This window comes from Opisthocomus hoazin, chromosome 1, assembly GCF_030867145.1.
Source record: "Opisthocomus hoazin isolate bOpiHoa1 chromosome 1, bOpiHoa1.hap1, whole genome shotgun sequence".
Classification (NCBI taxonomy): domain Eukaryota; kingdom Metazoa; phylum Chordata; class Aves; order Opisthocomiformes; family Opisthocomidae; genus Opisthocomus; species Opisthocomus hoazin.
In genome coordinates this window covers 106174243-106191369 of record NC_134414.1, presented here as the reverse complement: position 1 = coordinate 106191369, position 17127 = coordinate 106174243, and positions in this window count along the sequence as shown.

Genomic DNA, 17127 nt, shown 5'->3' with positions numbered 1-17127 from the left:
GGATTAAGACCATTTGTACAGAAGAGTGATGTGGAATGGATGTCAGGTATGTTCTGTTAAGCTGAAAATGACAGAAAGGTAGCACAAGGGTAGGGACGGCAAAGAGATAAGAACTGAAGATGGGAGTTAATGCGGGGGTCTACATTATTGTGAAGGGAGGGAAGATGTCCAGGTGTTCTCCGTAGTAGCACTTCGTGCTTGTAAGTGTCTAGGTCACAGGCAAAATGGTGCAGATGGCTGGAGACAGCTCTGCAGAATTTGTGTGCATCCCGCAGGTTCATCTCTGGGGGGACTATGGACACATGCCATTTTACATTGGTGGGGGTTTGTTTCATGAAGGCATACTAGCAACTTTCATTTTCGCGGCTTTTTCTGTAAATGCAGTAAGTATGCAAGTTATTAGTTAAAGAATAAAGTAATACAATGATAATAAAATCACCTTTCAGAAGCACTAAAAAATTAATCTCATGCTATTTGGCTATCATCACAATACCCTCATGAACTATCTGATTACTAGCTTTCTGTAGGGACCATGTTATGACAGTATTTGAGCATCACCTGTTATTTACAATACACCTAATGTCTTGTTTGCAAATTTATGATTTCTTTGGTGGAAAGGAAGGAGAAAGACATTAACCTAAGGCTTCTAGGTATATTTACAAAAAATTGTGAAAACTAGTAGCAGTGAAACAGCCAGAATATACATTTGCTTCTACATTTTTAAAAATTTATTTTTATAAGAAATCAAAGGAACAGTTTAAACATGATACAGACCTGAAATGATACTGGTTACTGTTTGAAAGCGAACACTTGAATATAAACCATACAGTTAAAGGAAGAAGAATAAGAGAGATGGAATAAGGAAAACTGAAGGTAGTACAAGGAAGTAAAGAAGCAATCTGAAATGATAAAAATTATAGCATGTTTTTTAAAAATAGAGAACGCTATTGAGAGAGGAATAAGTCACGCACAGCACCACAAGAAAATGAAAATGTGAGACAGAATGCAGCAGAAAAGAAGGCAAAGGTGTTCAAAGGAGAGTAATTATACATGAAGGAACATTAATGGTAAAGTACAAGGGAGAATGACTTTGAGACTTGTTTCCACCTTAATTCCTGAGAGTCATTGATTATTTATTTATGTATTAATTTAGACTTTTAAAAATGGACAAAGAATAGAGGGAAAAGGGTAGAAAAATTTTGACTTTATTCAATCTGTCATTGCTCTCATTGTCTTTTTTGTCACCTGAAGACAGGCAAAAGGAGCGACAGAGGCTTGTCAATAAGGCTGATGTATTTAAGATAGAAGATTTTCAACCTGTGGATGCCTGGAAACTAAATTACTCACAAGTTGGTAAAGTTAACCGTGGGAAGCATGTCTGTTGTCAGCAGGTTGAAATTTGCTTAATCTAGGCTGCAGAAAGTACTGAGAACTGGAGAAAAGCGTGATAGGAGATACTAACAACAAAAACCTAAATTCCGGACCTGGTCACCATGATTTCTGGAATGTGAGATGGAAACATGAGATGAATTTGAGAACTTCAGCATTAAATCTTGAAATAAAATAATTTGTTGATTAATTAGAAGTGAGCACTGCTAAGTGATGGTTGAGTTATTACACTAGCTTTCTACCCTTAAAGTTCAGATTTATAACCTGCATTACCAGTAAATTATGCTGGATGGTCCTGTCATATTTCCGGTTAACATTTATCTTCGTCACAACACTATCCTGCATTTTTTTTTCTTATAGGGTATCTACCAACGAAGTATAAAGACCCTGAGAAAATCCATTATTTAGGTAGATTTTTAAGATTATTTTAAAGGTGGTTTTCATGTATGTATTATGAATTGAGAGTGCAACACAGTATTTGTTCAAACTGTGGTTTATGATATGTGTCTGACTAGTACTCTCTGCCTTCCAGCGTCCTCCCTTGGTACCAGTCTTTCAATGACAAGTGCACCTTCATGAAAAACATATAGCACATATAAAAGAGGTACAGAGATCCTGTAGAGTTTTATGGCACATAACCAGTGTAGAGAAGTCACCACAACTTACTTATCCTTGAAGGCCTGAGGCAGCCTATGAATTAGTGAGATTTAAAGCAGAGTCAGTCCTCCCCCTCCCCACGCCTTTCCTCTCTACCCGTGCGATGCAGCAGAGAATTCCGGTCTTTGTCTCTGCTTGAAGTGCTTGAAGACTTCAGTCCTGCCACTGCAACAATGTCTCATCCCTGAGGAGTAGGAGATATTTTCCATGAGAAGATGAGTATTCATACAAGTTGTGCAAATAGTTGAGCATATGTCCTTAAATCTTGCTTTCCAGGAGCACATTTGAAATGAAGTTGGATTGCTTGGATGTTGAAGAAGAGCAGACTGAAACAGTTCATCTGAAACAAATTTTCTGCTCTGATCTAACAAGTCATTGTTGAAAAGGTTCTTTGGCATTTACACAGTTCTAATTATTCTGATATTTTGTTACGTGCTGTATCTCTCATCAAGGGCTTTTGGCATCTATGGTGAATCCATTTTGTTTTATCTCTCTCCTCTTTCTGTGCCCCCAGGTGGACATATCTAGTCCTTGTCTTTCTGAAAAGGAATCTGCCTGTTCACTACTTCTTCCTGTTGATGTTTTTAATAAAAAGTTTTAGCAGTTTTTCTTTGTAATGGTGAAAGGCTTGTCGTGCCAAGGTTCTTAATCTAGCCGCTTTATATCACATGGAAAACAGCTGTAAAACCAAAGTATCCAGTAATGAAATCATCCAGTTTTGAAGATTAACCTCTGGAAACCATACTACTCTCATCCAAGTACCAGTTGCATGGGCCATGGCTGTAGCGAGTTTAATATTGACCTCCTCTTTCCAGGCAGATCTTGCTTGTGGTTTTGACCTGTAGAAGGTGAAGAAGCCTTCGGTTTGCTCAAATCTCTGCCAATTTGACGTCAATTTCTCTTGATAAAAGAACTGATGTAGTGATTTTTATGCCTTGCTCTTCATTGCCTCTTTCACAAAGTACAGCACAGACAGTTTAATTTCAGTAAGGGTTTCTCCTGGTTCAAACGTCAAAGTGTTTCCTGTTCAAATGTTCAAAAGTTTTTTTGGCTCTAGACTTTTTGGCTTTAGGGGTGTTTTAAAAACCTATGCTCAAAGAAAATGTTTTTCTCGTAGCAGAAAACATAGGGATTTTAGTCATTCTAAGTGGAAATTATTTGAGTGGTTTAGTTGGTAAATGTGGTATTTATTGATAATTTGAATAAATGACTGACAGTAGCAACTCAGGATACAGGTAATTTATGTAGCCTTATCTATAATTATCCATCTTGCCATAAAATGAAATAATCTTTACAACATCTTGTTTTCTGTTTTGTTTAGTCGCTTTTTCTCTGATCAAGTATTACAATTAAATTCAGAAAGATATTAAAATGTTTGTGAAAACAGAAGTCGCTGACTTAGAAGAACATGACTAAGAATGATGTGGTTTTTAGCACATATTGATAATACAACTGCAACCTGTAACTGTGTTCACAATATACCTCTCAACACTTGAAGAGGTTTTTATTTAAACAAGCTTGCTTTTTTTTTCTGATAGCTGTTCTAGTATTCTCATATATGCCATCTAGAGGTTGCTTTGGTGCAACAGTCTAGAATACTTTGAAGAGGTAATGGAATAATTTCCATTAGCAGAAGTAGTAATTTGATTCTTACCTTTGAGCTGCACAATGAAAAATATGGTTGTGAAGCAAGAAAATACATATATTTTTTGCTTTAACTATGATGCAAAACTTACGCCCTCATGTACCTGCTTGTAATCACAAGGATTAAGACTCATAGAATCATAGAATGGTTTGGGTTGGAAGGGACCTTATAGATCATCTAGTGCCAACCCCCCTGTCATGGGCAGGGACACCTTCCACCAGACAAGGCTGCTCAAAGCCCCATCCAGCCTGGCCTTGAACACTGCCAGCGAGGGGGCAGCCACAGCTTCTCTGGGCAACCTGTGCCAGGGCCTCACCGCCCTCATAGGAAGGAATTTCTTTCTTAGATCTAATCTAAATCTTCCCTTTTTTTGGTTTAAAGCGCCTCTCCAGCTTGCTTATAGGCCCTCTTCGTTTACTGGAAGGGTGCTATAAGGTCTTTCTGGAGCCTTCTCCTTTTTAGGCTGAGCAGACCCAGCTCTCATAGCCTGTCCTCATAGGAGAGGTGCTCCATCCCTCTGATAATTTTTGTGGTCCTCCTCTGAACCCGCTCCAACAGGTCCATGTCTTTCCTGTGCTGAGGGCTCCAGAGCTGGACACAGGACTCCAGGTGGAGTCTCACCAGAGAAGAGCAGAATCACTTCCCTTGACCTGCTGACCACACTGCGTTTGATGCAGTCCAGGATATAGTTGGCTTTCTGGGCTGCTCATGCACACTGCTGGGTCATGTTGAACTTCTTGTCAACCAGCACCCCCAAGTCCTTCTCCTCAGGGCTGCTCTCAATTCATTCTCTGCCCAGCCTGTATCTGTGCTTGGGATTGCCCCGACCCATGTGCAGGACCTTGCACTTGGCCTTGCTGAACTTCATGAGGTTCACATGGGCCCACCTCTCAATCAAGATCCCTCTGGGTGGCATCCCTTCACTCCAGTGTGTTGACTGCACCACTCAGCTCGGTGTCGTCAGCAAACTTGCTGAGGGTGCACTCAATCCCAATGTCTATGTTGCTGACAAAGATGTTAAACAGCACCGGTCCCAATACTGACCCCTGAGGAACACCACTCATCACTGGTCTACACTTGGACATCGAGCTATTGACTGCAACTCTTTGAGTGGAAACATCCAGCCAATTCCTTATCCACTGAGTGGTCCATCCATCAAATCCATGTCTCTCCAATTTAGAGACAAGGATGTCATGTGGGACAGTGTCAGATGCTTTGCTCAAGTCCAGGCAGATGACATCCAGTTGCTCTTCACTTATCCACCAACGCAGTAATCTTGTTGTAGAAGGCCATCAGATTTGCCAGGAATGATTTGGCCTTAGTGAAGCCATGCTGGCTGTCACACATCACCTCCTTATTTTCCATATGCCTTAGCATAGTTTCCAGGAGGATTTGCTCCGTGATCTTGCTGGGCACAGAGGTGAGACTGACTGGCCTGTAGTTCCCTGGGTCTTTGTTTTTACCCTTTTTAAAAATGGAAGTTGTTTCCCCTTTTCCAGTCACTGGGAACTTCACTGAACTGCTATGGTTTCTCAAATATTGTGGATAGTGGTTTAGTAACTTCATCCATCCCTTCCCTCAGGATCCACAGGTGCATGTGATCAGGTTCCATGGACGTGTGCACCTTCAGGGTCCTAAGATGCCCTTGAGCCCAATCTTCTCCTACAGTGGGTGGTTCTTCATTCTCCCAGTCCCTACCTTTGCCTTCTGTGGCTTGGGTGATGTAGCTGGAGCACTTGCCGGTGAAGACTGAGCAAAAAAGTCATTGAGTGCCTCAACGTTCTCCATATCCCAGGTAACCAGGTCTCCCATTTCCTTCCAGAAAGGATGGTAAGAAAGAGAAGAAACACAAATACGATTAACTGTATCGTGATCACCCTTAGAAGAACTATGCTCTACTTGGATCATATTTCTACATTGACATCTTCTTTCTCATTATTATAACCTTAGAAGGCTTTCTGCACTGTCTGCCCACTGCTTTGTTCGCTTTCCACAAAGGATTCCTCTTCTCAAGATTTTCTAGTTCTGGCAGAAGACAAGAAATGGGGGGCCAGAATGTATTTATTTACCAGAGTGCTCCACTTTCATTTTCAAGGAGGAGTCATCACAGAACCCAAGTTCTGAGGAGCTTAAAAGGAAAGGAGGAGCAGAGGAAAGAAGGAAAAAATCAAGCAGTTATTAAATAATTTATATTTATGTTTATTCATCTACCTGCCTACTGTGATACTGTATTTGTGCCACAAAATCTGTGTCCAAGATGATTAAGTCATTATGGTAAAAATTGGGAAGAACTGGCTGATGCACCTGCAGATGGTCATTGCAGAAGGGGAAGAGGTAGGTCAGGTAGATACTAGTAGTCCTTAGGTTAATTTAGGGAGCTCTCCAAACCAGCCAACACCTCTGAGAATCTCTGCAGTCCCCTGGACTGTAATTTTACCCGTTTTATTGCCAAGAGGTCCCTCCTCATACCATTCATCTTGTGAAAGGTTTGCAGAAAACTTTCACGTGGTTCCTGTATGGATGGTCTGCTGTTGGGAAACCCTTCTGCCCAGAAACAGAGCACTCGGCAACTTTAAATCTGGTGTGAAAGGGCCATCTCGAGGTGAGGCTGTTTTGAGACTCCCTGTTGGGTTTCTTACAGCACTAAGTATTCCTTTGGCAGATTAGTAAACAGGTTTCTTCAGCTTATGGAAATAGATTTTACAGTGTGAGGGTGAGCAGTATGTGAAAACCTAAGAGTTCCAGTGAAACTCTGCTAGTGAGTCCTGTAGCAGTTGTTATACCATGGTATAACATGGTACCTCCACAGGATATGCCAGATGTTGGTCACTCCTGGACCAGAACTGGGCAAAGGGGAGATTTCTTCCAGAGCAAACCTTGGACCTGTGCTCACACTGCTAATGCAATCATGTTTAAATGGAGATGCTGGGCAGTAAACTGCGACCAAGGTGTAGGCACACGTTCCCTTCTGCCACGCCTGCTTTGGAAGCCTTATAACAGACAGCTGCAAAAAAGGTGCCGCTGGTGTGAGATTCTCCAGGGATTATCCATCAAAGCTAATAGGTCTGGATGGGAGCAGCATTTGCAGAGGAGCTTTAGTTTGCATTTTTTTCCCCGCCAATTTTTTAGTAAGCTGTTTAGAAATATGTTAGGAATGACTGTAAATGGAGAAACAGCTTTTAAGCTAGTGTTTCTGGCTTTACAACTGTGAAGTCCAGAACAGCTCACTGTGTTGCTATCTGTGACCATATTTAGATGGCAGTCTCATGGAAGGAGTAATAAAACAGTTTCTCTCCTGCTGTAGGGTACATGTGACAGTTGGAGCCATTCAGTATCTTTGTAAAGCTATTTATCTTGAAGAGTAAAAAGTCCTCTATGAGTTTTAAAATCTTTGTTACAAGCAAGAAATGAATTTGCATTTCTTACAGTGGTCTTTCTTATGGATGACACCACCAACAACTTTGCTTTTTGACAAGATCATTGCCAGCAGCTACAATAAAATAAGAATCCTGGAATAAGTGTTGCATCTTACAAGTGATACAAAATACTTCCAACCAATCAGTCTTCAGAAAAATTGGATTATCATTGCTTTCTTTTTAAGTTTATTCATAATTTCCAAGCATCAGTACAACCACTGAGCTGTCTTTTAAGACTTTTAAAAAGAGGGGCAGAGGACAGGATGAGAAATATGAGAGCAAAAGCGACAAGTGTGTAATTCATCAGTGTTTCAAGTTAGAGAAATGGACAAGAATGTAATCCAAAATATCACTTACTACCATTTCTGTTGAGGTAACATTTTATTTTGCTAAGTAAAGAAAAATTCATGGTGGCGATTTTCCTGTAAAGTACATAATTTTTCTGTTTTTCTGTTACAATAGTCACAAGCAGATCTGGCTAGTACACAGGGGAGTCTGGCTGGGAAGTCTCCTTGCCTTGCTCAGCTTATGTTTTGCTGGTTGTTCCTTTTCTGAATGTTTCTGTAAAAGAAACTCAGGCCTCCAGGTTGGAGTTTGGGAGAAGGCGTGTATTAAAACTATACGCCTTGTGAGTTGGTAGCAGAAGCTGCCCAAGTAGCCTGTAAAGCGTCAGCGCGTCAGGTTACGACACGTGTCAGCAGCCTGCTGTGCACAGCAGATCTGCTGCACTTGTACAGCTCAATGTGCTTTCGTGTGCTGTGCTGTTATTTCTGCATGCACAGTAAAGCTGGGGGCATCCAGAATGCCTCACACCGGCAAAGAGTGACTTCAGCAGACGGACAGTGCTGCCCGCACGGTGTGTTACCGCAGCTGTGCGCTGGCTTCCCTGTCCATACACTACTCATTGCATGTGCCTGCCATTTCTGTAAGGCTTCTAGAAAGTCTGTAGATTACTTTAAGAAGTGGTTGTCTGTCACTCAAAGCTGTAGCCTTGAAACATAAGCAAAGGCACGAGTAATTTCTGAAAGGTAATATCTAGATTGATAACAATATCACCTCATTTCGTCACAGTCAGAAATAAAAATAACTATTAATAGTGTACATACTAATCTTTTGTCATGAAACTTTGAAGATTACTGTACTAAGAATCTTGTTTCTAAGGAAACTGCAATGAGAAAACAAGTTTTGACATCTATCCCAAACCCCTTTCCTTAGTTCCTCCTTGTTCTGAGGAAGGAGGGAACATCCTCTTCTGTGGGTGAGTGACTGCTTATGCTGCCCAGAGTTCATCCCTCTACTTGGCCCTGTCTGTCTATTTTCTGCTCTGAAAACAAAAATTTTCAAGAGTATGAACAAGTAGCTCATGACCTCTGTAGCTGGCTGTAATTTGTAAAAGGACAACTAATAGAGTAAGTATTGGAGGACCAAGAGGACCCAGTGTCGTTGCCCTGAGGGAGGAATGGTTACGCAGTCAGGCAGCATCCTAAGGTCTAAGGCATTGGGCCTACGTTACAGGAAATGTTCCAAGCCTCTGTTTCCCCTGTGAAGTGGAGGTAGTGGCACTTTCCTGTCTGACAGGGTGTTACATGAAAGCAGATCTGGTAAAGATGTCTTAGCTAGAGAAGAAACTAATTCTGCTGCTGGGTGATTGGGAGTGGAGAGATTCTGGTTCTCCATGTGTTGTCAATTTTACGAACGCAAGCACATTTCAGGTCCATTTCTGAGCACTGTAAATGCTCTGTTAATAATTTTTAGTTGTCTTTCAGATATTTCCCTGTTTTCTGTTGAGTTTTCTCTTTATAACCTTTTGTTTTACAGGTGTGAAAAAGACGGAGAGAACTTTGTTCCTGGATTACAGATATGGAACTTCCCTGAGCTAAAGGCCAGTGTTGCCCAAGGAAACGCTTGGGACACACAATCCACTGTGATCCAAAGTAGAGCTGTCTACAGTTGTCTAATCTAGGAAGTGCTGAAGTCCAGGCTTTTCTCATTTTTCTATGATTTTTCTCGGTTTAAGTATATTTATGTCCAAGGCAAAAAGAATTTGGTATGTCCTTAGCATGGATGACTGCTCTTGTGATTACTGACTTGAACCCAACAGATTTCCATTGCAGTGTAGGTAGGTTTTGAGCCTCTTGCTCAAAAACATTCTCTGTTCCTGCCTTCAGGTAAGAAGTTGTACCTTCTCTGTGACCTGGTGCAAATGCTTGTTGAAGATTAAGCTAAGCCTCCATAAACTCCTTTTGTATGTGGCCCAATCAGTGTGTACCATGGAAAAGGAAAGGACGATAATGCTATAAATTCTTTTACCAGATATTTGCTTAATTGCTGTGTAAATTCAGACCAGAAAACCCGAGCATTTTTTTGTTCGGGCCAGCTTGCTTCAAGAGCTATCAAAAGCTTGACATGTCCTCTTGACTTCCTTAGTAAAGGTGCAGTTGGTTGTGGAAAGAAACCTGAGTGTGGTACAAGTTAATAAACCCCAACACCCAAAGTGATTTTGAGGAGTTAAACAGCAAATCAAATTGTAATGTCTGATAATAAAACAAATAATAGAAGCATTCTGAACTTCAACTAATAGAAAATCGAGCCGTAATCACCTTATTCTTTATTAAACTGAAAAGCAAGCAAACATTACTCTTGGCAGAGAAGTGTGGCTCTTCCACTCTGCTCCACTGTCTGGAAAGCAAAGGGAACAGGATGATTCCTGCCCTGTTTGTCTAGCTCTGGCTGTGTACAGAGGACTTGAAGCCGGCTGCATAAATGGTTCCTGCTCTTGAGGAGGTGCTCCATGGGAGCCTGGGGGCAGTGAGGGACAGGAGGACTCTGTTTTAAAGGGTAGAAGTTACACATTGCAAATGAAAGAAGTAACAGTATTTGAAGTGACAAGCAAAAGGTCCTATATCCTTACTAGACATTAGGAAAGAGGGTGAGGAACACAATGGCAAATCCTGTAAATGACACGGGCTGGTAAACTTGGGCAAAGTTCATGAAAGCTGTGAGAAATTTGAGAGGTACCTCACCAAGCTGGGGAATTCATGGAGTGGCATGCTGCCTGTAGTTGGATATCTGCAGCTCAGTGAAAATGTCCAGGGGGAAGGACTTGGAGAGGAGCGAGAAGAAAGGATGAAGGGAATGGAAAAGCTGCCATGCAGGGAGACTGAAAAGACTCAGTTAGTTTTTTTCATGAGAAAGGACAAAAAGTATGTAGAGGAACTTAGAAATATACCCTGGTGTAGCATAGCAAAGCCTTCTCCTCACCTTTTAATTTGTGAGGTGAAATATTGTGAAATTGTTTTGCTTGAAAAAATGAAACTGGATTGAGGTTGAAAGTGACAAAGTCAAAGCTTTTCGATGCTTGGGTCTGTTAAGCTGATGTGACTCATTTCTGTTACTCTCACTAGAGCTAAGGACTGAAAAGAAAGCATTGGAGACTGTATGGATAACGCTTAAGCAAAAAGAAGAACAGACACTGAAGAGAACAAGCACCCTCAACCTGAGGGGGCATCAATCAGTTCTAATTATTGAAAGTTAGGAGAAAACTCCCTTGCTACTTCTTGGTACAAAAAGCTGCCCATGCTGCTTTCTACTGTAGCTACTCCCTTTGAAACTTGGGTGCTTGCTGTAGTTGGGGAGAAGATACTGAAGATTTTTTCTATGACCATGTAAGGGCTTTATCAAAGCCTGCCTGTCCTGCAACCTTCTCCTTCATCACCGAATCCCCATTCAGCTTCAGCTGTATTACATAAAAAGCTCCTTGTCCCTTTTCTTGAACGCAGGCCAAACTCACACAGCTGTGAGTTCAAGAAGGCATGTTTTAAAATCCGACAAGAGAGAGAAGGATTTAGGAGGGGTAATAGGAGAACCAGGAAAATATAGATCTAAGCATGCACATTTCTACCGACTTGTTTTTCCTCTAGTTTGGAAAGAAAACCCTACCTAACTCTTTGTTCTTGTCTGAAACAGATTTCAGTCCAACTCGGTAGAAGGGCGTACTTGAAAAACCTTAAGAAATATTTGAATTAAAGTGGGTTCTTAACACTTCTGACGTGGTTTGTTCATGTCTAATTATAGCTACTGCTCTGTGTGTGTGTTTGATTTTTGCAGCACGGCTGAAGTAGCTGTTTCGCTTGGCAGCGTGTGTGCTGGCCTGCCACCCCTTCTTCATTCACTGAATTCTGACACTATGTTTAGAAGCAGCAGCCATCCAAATTATAATGGGCCTCATACTTCGCATTTAGACTGCAGAAGTTAAAGCCAATTAAAACAAGTGCCTCAGCATTTGATTCTTTTTTTTTTTTTTCCTGACTTCATTTTAAGATGTTCTCTTACGGGAATTTTTTAATGAAATCCATTTTGGTATGGTACACTGAAGATGCATTTAATAAACAGGCCTATTTTTTTTAATCCAGTACACTTCTTGTCCATTTGATGTGATTTCCCCTCAAGTATTAATTTAGAAGGAGAGAATCTTTCTTAAACATGGGTTTGTAGAGGAGGGAACGAAATGTCTTTGGACACATGCCCTCTTCATTCTCCCAGTAACAGTGGCTGGAGCAGTACCTGCCTCTGGGCACGAGAGGGGAGAGCAAATTTGTGTGTGTGCAGCCCCCTTCCCATCTGCACTGAAGTGATGTTGACCCCTGGTTATTCTTTGTGCGTGTGTGGTGAGGGTTAAGGCACTAAGCTGATTCTTGAAAATTAAGCTTTGCACCCAGCTCTGTGTCAGATTTTCAGTGTTGCTTTAGACAAGCTACTTCACTTCTGTCTCTGACTTACGCACCCTGCAAAAACCTGTAATAGCGGAGCTTTTTACAAAAGGTTGTTTCAGTCTTGCATCTTTTGGGTTATGATTTCTTCATCAAGTTTGAGTACTTTATCTTGTGGGCTGAAAGTGACATATAGCAAAGAAGGCAAACTGTTAGACTTCTCCTGAATGGGTATCTCTGTTCATTCACTCTGGAAATGGAGGAAAAGCACTACGTAGTTTGTGAAAAATCTGAAGTAAAGAGACAAAGCAAAAGCTTACAATACTCTGTTGGCTGAAAACACAAGAAAACCAGAGAAAATATGCTTGAGTCCAGCAGTTCTGGGCTTTGTCTAGGTATGCTGTGAGCAAAAAAACCGCACAAGGCTGAATTCTTCAAATTGGGAAAACTAAAAAGATATTCTGAGATTTATTAAGGAGTTTAAAAAGCCATTTGCTACAAAGTAGTGAAGGTGGAATTTGTGCTGTATTTCTGGGAGCAGAAAGACAAAAGTGCCAACTCAGCCTATGATGCTTCAGGAGAACATAGTTCAAGAAAGGAAAGACATACGCGGTGCGATTAGATAAAGTGCAGAGGCTGCAACTGTCCACACAGAAATAACTGAAAGTGAATTTGAGGTAAGAGATATGAAGGATGAACAGCTATTAATAATAATGAGACACTGAAAAAATCCCACGGCCGTCCATAGAAGAAATCTGAGAATGTAATGCTGTTAGAAGGATTTGTAAAAATAGTAAGATATGTTTGCAGGGAATGCTTCTCAGTCATGTCAGTGGAGTAATGGAATATAAAATGCAAGTTTCTAGAGCTGGCACATCGGAGGTCCATGAGCAAGTCAGATTTCTGGAGCTAACCAAAATCCACGCCAGAGGAAAAACCTTACAGAAATAGCTGAACTGGTGTATCGGATGACCACAGCGAGACTACATCTGATACAGCATGGAAAGCAGAAACACTTGTACACATCAGTCAAGAGTGGAACGTGACAGGAAGAAAGTGGAGTGGATAAAGCTCAAAGAAAGTAAAGAACTCAAGCTAGTAAAAAAAAAAAAGAAGAAGAAGAAAGAAATAAAACTGCTTTGAAATTCGTCTACTCTTCTCATGTAATTATGATTTTCAATGGGCAGGAAACATTTTTTTCCAGTCATTGAGTCCGAACAAGAATATGCAGGAAAAAAAAATCGTACAAGCTCAGCAGAAAAGATACTGTGCCGTCTGGCTTGAGTGATAACGGTATTTCTTTCTTTCCATGAAGTACAACTGGAGGAAGAGCTGTCTGGCTGATAGCTCCCTCTTTTCTTTGCAGTGGAAGTTTAACAAATCTGCATGCATTTGAGCGTCTCTGAACTGATTTGCAGTTTATAGGAGAAACATTTACCAAAATTAAGATCTTTCCTTTCTTTTTCAGTATTAATATAAAAAAGCACAGGGTGTCATTATGGTAAATTGTTACCCAGCGATAGCCTGGCCATTTGGCATAGAGTACCAGGCCTCCCTGCACGTCCCTTGGACCTGCAGCTTCCAAGTAACCTAAGTCTTAAGAGATTTAAAGGAAAGCATCAATTTTCATGGATCACGACAAGACCAAGGCAAAATAAAAAAATCTCCCTATGAAATGGATTATTTCACGTGAATACTCCTTCTGTTTGCTTCTGTACAATGAGAACCAGGAGAGCCTTACCAAACCAGCAAGATTTTTTTTCCAGTTCCAAATGAAGCAAACTCTCCTAGAAAGACTTCAGCCAGCTCTGCAGATGGCTACAGGTCATTGCACAAGTCCATCGCTCCCTTGGAGGGAGATGTGTGTCCGCTCACTGATCTCTGGGATGGCAGGCAGCTACCCGCAGGCAGCAGGCTGAGCGCGTCTCTGGAGTCAGGCTGGTAACTTGCACGCCCTGGTTATTATCGTTCAGGGAGGAGTAAATATAACAGCTTTGCGGCCTACTGTGTTAAATGGAGTTCTGTGATGTGTCATTTACAAAACCAAATGGTTTTAAGATGATATCGCAGTGTGCTGAGTAGCTCTTATAACTTTCATAGACTCTAATTTGGGAAAGGTATTTGTGCACACCCGTGACCTGAAGCGCACAGCTCCGTTCCTGTGCTTAAAGACAAAATTTCCTACATTGGTGCCACAATACCTTCCATTCTCTTGGAAGAAATCACAGAATTAAAATGAAAATCGTGATGAAAATGTGACTGTCTTGCTCTTCTTGCAGCACATTTTAGCAAAACACAGGCAGTGTTATTGCTGCGTTAAGCTAATAAAATAAACTTGTTGTCTGGAGGGTGCAGACTTGTGGTTAGTTTGTATAACAGCAACTGTTTTCTTGGGTTTGTGCAACGCAACTATCTCTGAAGAGTTAGCTCATTTTTTTACTATCCTTGGTCCTTTTACAAAAGTTATCTAATGTGATGTAAAATTTGGCATGAAGGGAGTAATAATCTATTGACATCATATAAAACTGTATCTGAGTATACTCAGTTCTCTAATACCAACAGGGGACTGAATCACGGATAATGCTGTTTCTCCTCTTTGTTTCCATAACAAAATAAAACCATAGAAACTAATTTTCAGTTATTTACCGACTTAAGAAGAAAATGTGTATTAGAAGTCAGGTGTGGGAGTTGGTATGTATTTTAATGATTCACATTCTCAGGACTGGCTTTTTAACTTCTCCACTCATTTTGGTGCATTGAATTTGCTTAAATTCTCACCTACTATTCATGATTTTTATAAAAAATAGTTTGAATCCATTCATTCACTCTAAATATTCAGTTCTGGGGGGATATGATGATGTCAAGTAGTTTGAATTCCGCTCCCCTGTCATAGGAAAAACAAATGAACCAAGTATTTGCAAAAAGGTGCAAAACAGCTAGAACTTTGAGGAACAGAAGAAACAGCTTATGGAAAGATAGAAGGACCTTTGCTTTTTGTTCTCTTTTTCCCCTTTCCTCCCTCTGTCTCTGATCTTTCAGACATGTTTTTATTCTGTCTTCCCCTTTTTCTTTCTAGCTACAGGGTTTTTCTGACATTTTATCACAGCATGAGTGCTCTTGCCCATCCTCCTCCTTCTGTTCATCTCTCGATTTGCTGATTGTGCTGTTTGTTGTCACTGGAGTCTTTCCGCACTGTCCGTCGTCCCACCCTCACCCGTGGGGAGAAGCACCCTTGTGGGGTGGTGGGGAGGTTGCTCTGCAAGCAAATGGCGGATAGGTGCTCCATCCGCCTCCAGCCATCAAGTTGGAGGCACGTTGTGGCCTTTGAAACACACTGTCACCTTGAATTCTCCCTCCCACTGGCTTTCTTCTGTGGGATATCCTAGAGATCAGCTCTCTAGAGTTGCTTCTTCAGCATTTCTGCAAAGGTGTCCCTCAACCCCTCCAGAACTTGCTGTGGGAGTTCATCAGGTCTCTTGGACCCCTTCTCTCTATCCATCTCCATTTCTGTCCCGTTCCATCCTTTGATGAAGAATCAGCAGCCACTTGTGTGGAAAACTATGTAACCTACCTCTCTGCTCCAGTGCTGCCTTGTCTGTCCCTAGGTTTGACTGTGCTATAACTCAGGTTTATGGCCCAAAAATTTAAATCAAATTTATATTTAAATGTAAATTTCTGTATTATAAATTTAAGTGTAAATTATCAAAAGTCTTCTCATCCTCCTTGTGTTTCTTTTTTGCATTTGAGAATAACTCTCCTTAAATAGTAACACAAGTTTTGTGTATAGCTTTAATTTTCCTCTTTGTAGCTTCTGTTCTTTTTGTGACAGTTACAAAAACCGTAATACTGGTTAGTCTACAAGTTCATTGGTATTGAAGCCTTACCCAACTTAACGACAATGCTGCGTCACTTCCTTTTCTCTTCATATTTATCTGTTTGTTGTCGCTAGTTTTATAACTGGGACTTGTCTACCCAGGAAGTTAATCTGAATTATCTAATGGTGTAATTTGAAGTGGATGAATTAGATTGCACTGTATCAGTTTATGGCACTTATTCAAAATTTACATAGCTTTTATTTAATTCACTTTATTCCATTCTCCCAATAATGATCAAATAAGATTGAGTTAATTCTTATGGGCTTTTCAGAAAAAGCAAATTATAAAGAACCTGAGTGATGAGAAGCGGAGAGTTGCCTTGGGATGTGGTGCAATGGGTGGCCAGAATTTGGTGTAGCGAAATGACTGATGAGGCAAGGGACAGGGTGTGCAATAGAAAGCTGAGAAGTCACTGAGAATACTGAATTCTGGTATATTAAAATTTGCTTAATTATAAAGAAGTATCTGTTGATCAGAATTCAGATTATAGTATGGTATATGATAAGCTAGTGTTGGAACATTTAAACAAAGTATAAAGGAAAATATACTTTGATATAATGTGAGAAGGTGCCACATGAAACTGAAAGAGTTGAAAACTGTTGAAAAGCAGTTTTAAATTGCCTTAGAGACCCAGACCATTACCTACCAAACCCCATTATTTAAAATTCTGTATTTGCAGCGTGTTAGCGGTTTTTCCCATATAAATCGAAGCAGAACTCTGCAAAAATATGGGCTGTAGAAAATATCTTCATCCTATTGTCTTATAATCCAATGACACATTGTTAAATTTCGAGTATCCTGGTAGCAATGATGAAGCTCTTACTAGGACAGTGCGCAGAAGCTGATCTTTCACAACCAGTTTAGGAGCATAAGACCTATTGAAAAGTACCTTATCATCTTCAACTTTATGCCTTTTAAGATAACTGGTAATTTTTGTACCTTTTTAAACCCTGTAGTTTGTAATGCTAGATAATTGAAAAAGCACCTTTTAGAGGTTGTATTTAATCTCCTAGAAGGCTGTTTAAGTGTTAGAGGGAGAGTGACACTTTTTTTTTTCTCCATTTATCCTTCCCTTGCTTTTTTTCTTTCAGCAAATTATCAGTGTTTATGTAAAACGGTGCAACCCCCCGATGGCATTTATAGCAGAGATGTGGTCTGGAAACGCAACACACAAACCTCATCAGTTTTGACCACATGTAGATTCCTGACAGAGGATTTCTGTGACTGAGTATCCTCCATTTTCAGGCTAATGTTGGTGTATATTCCTCTAGTGCCATATAAGCAGGGACTGAGCTAAGCCTACCTGTGTTGCACCAGCTTTGAACTGGCTGGCTCAAGTCCCACCAAGGTACCCCCAGGAACAGCCCTGCGGAGACCTCTGCGGTCCTGCAGCCTGTGTTTAAGCCGCTAGCATTTGCGGGCCAGATGAAAGTGAG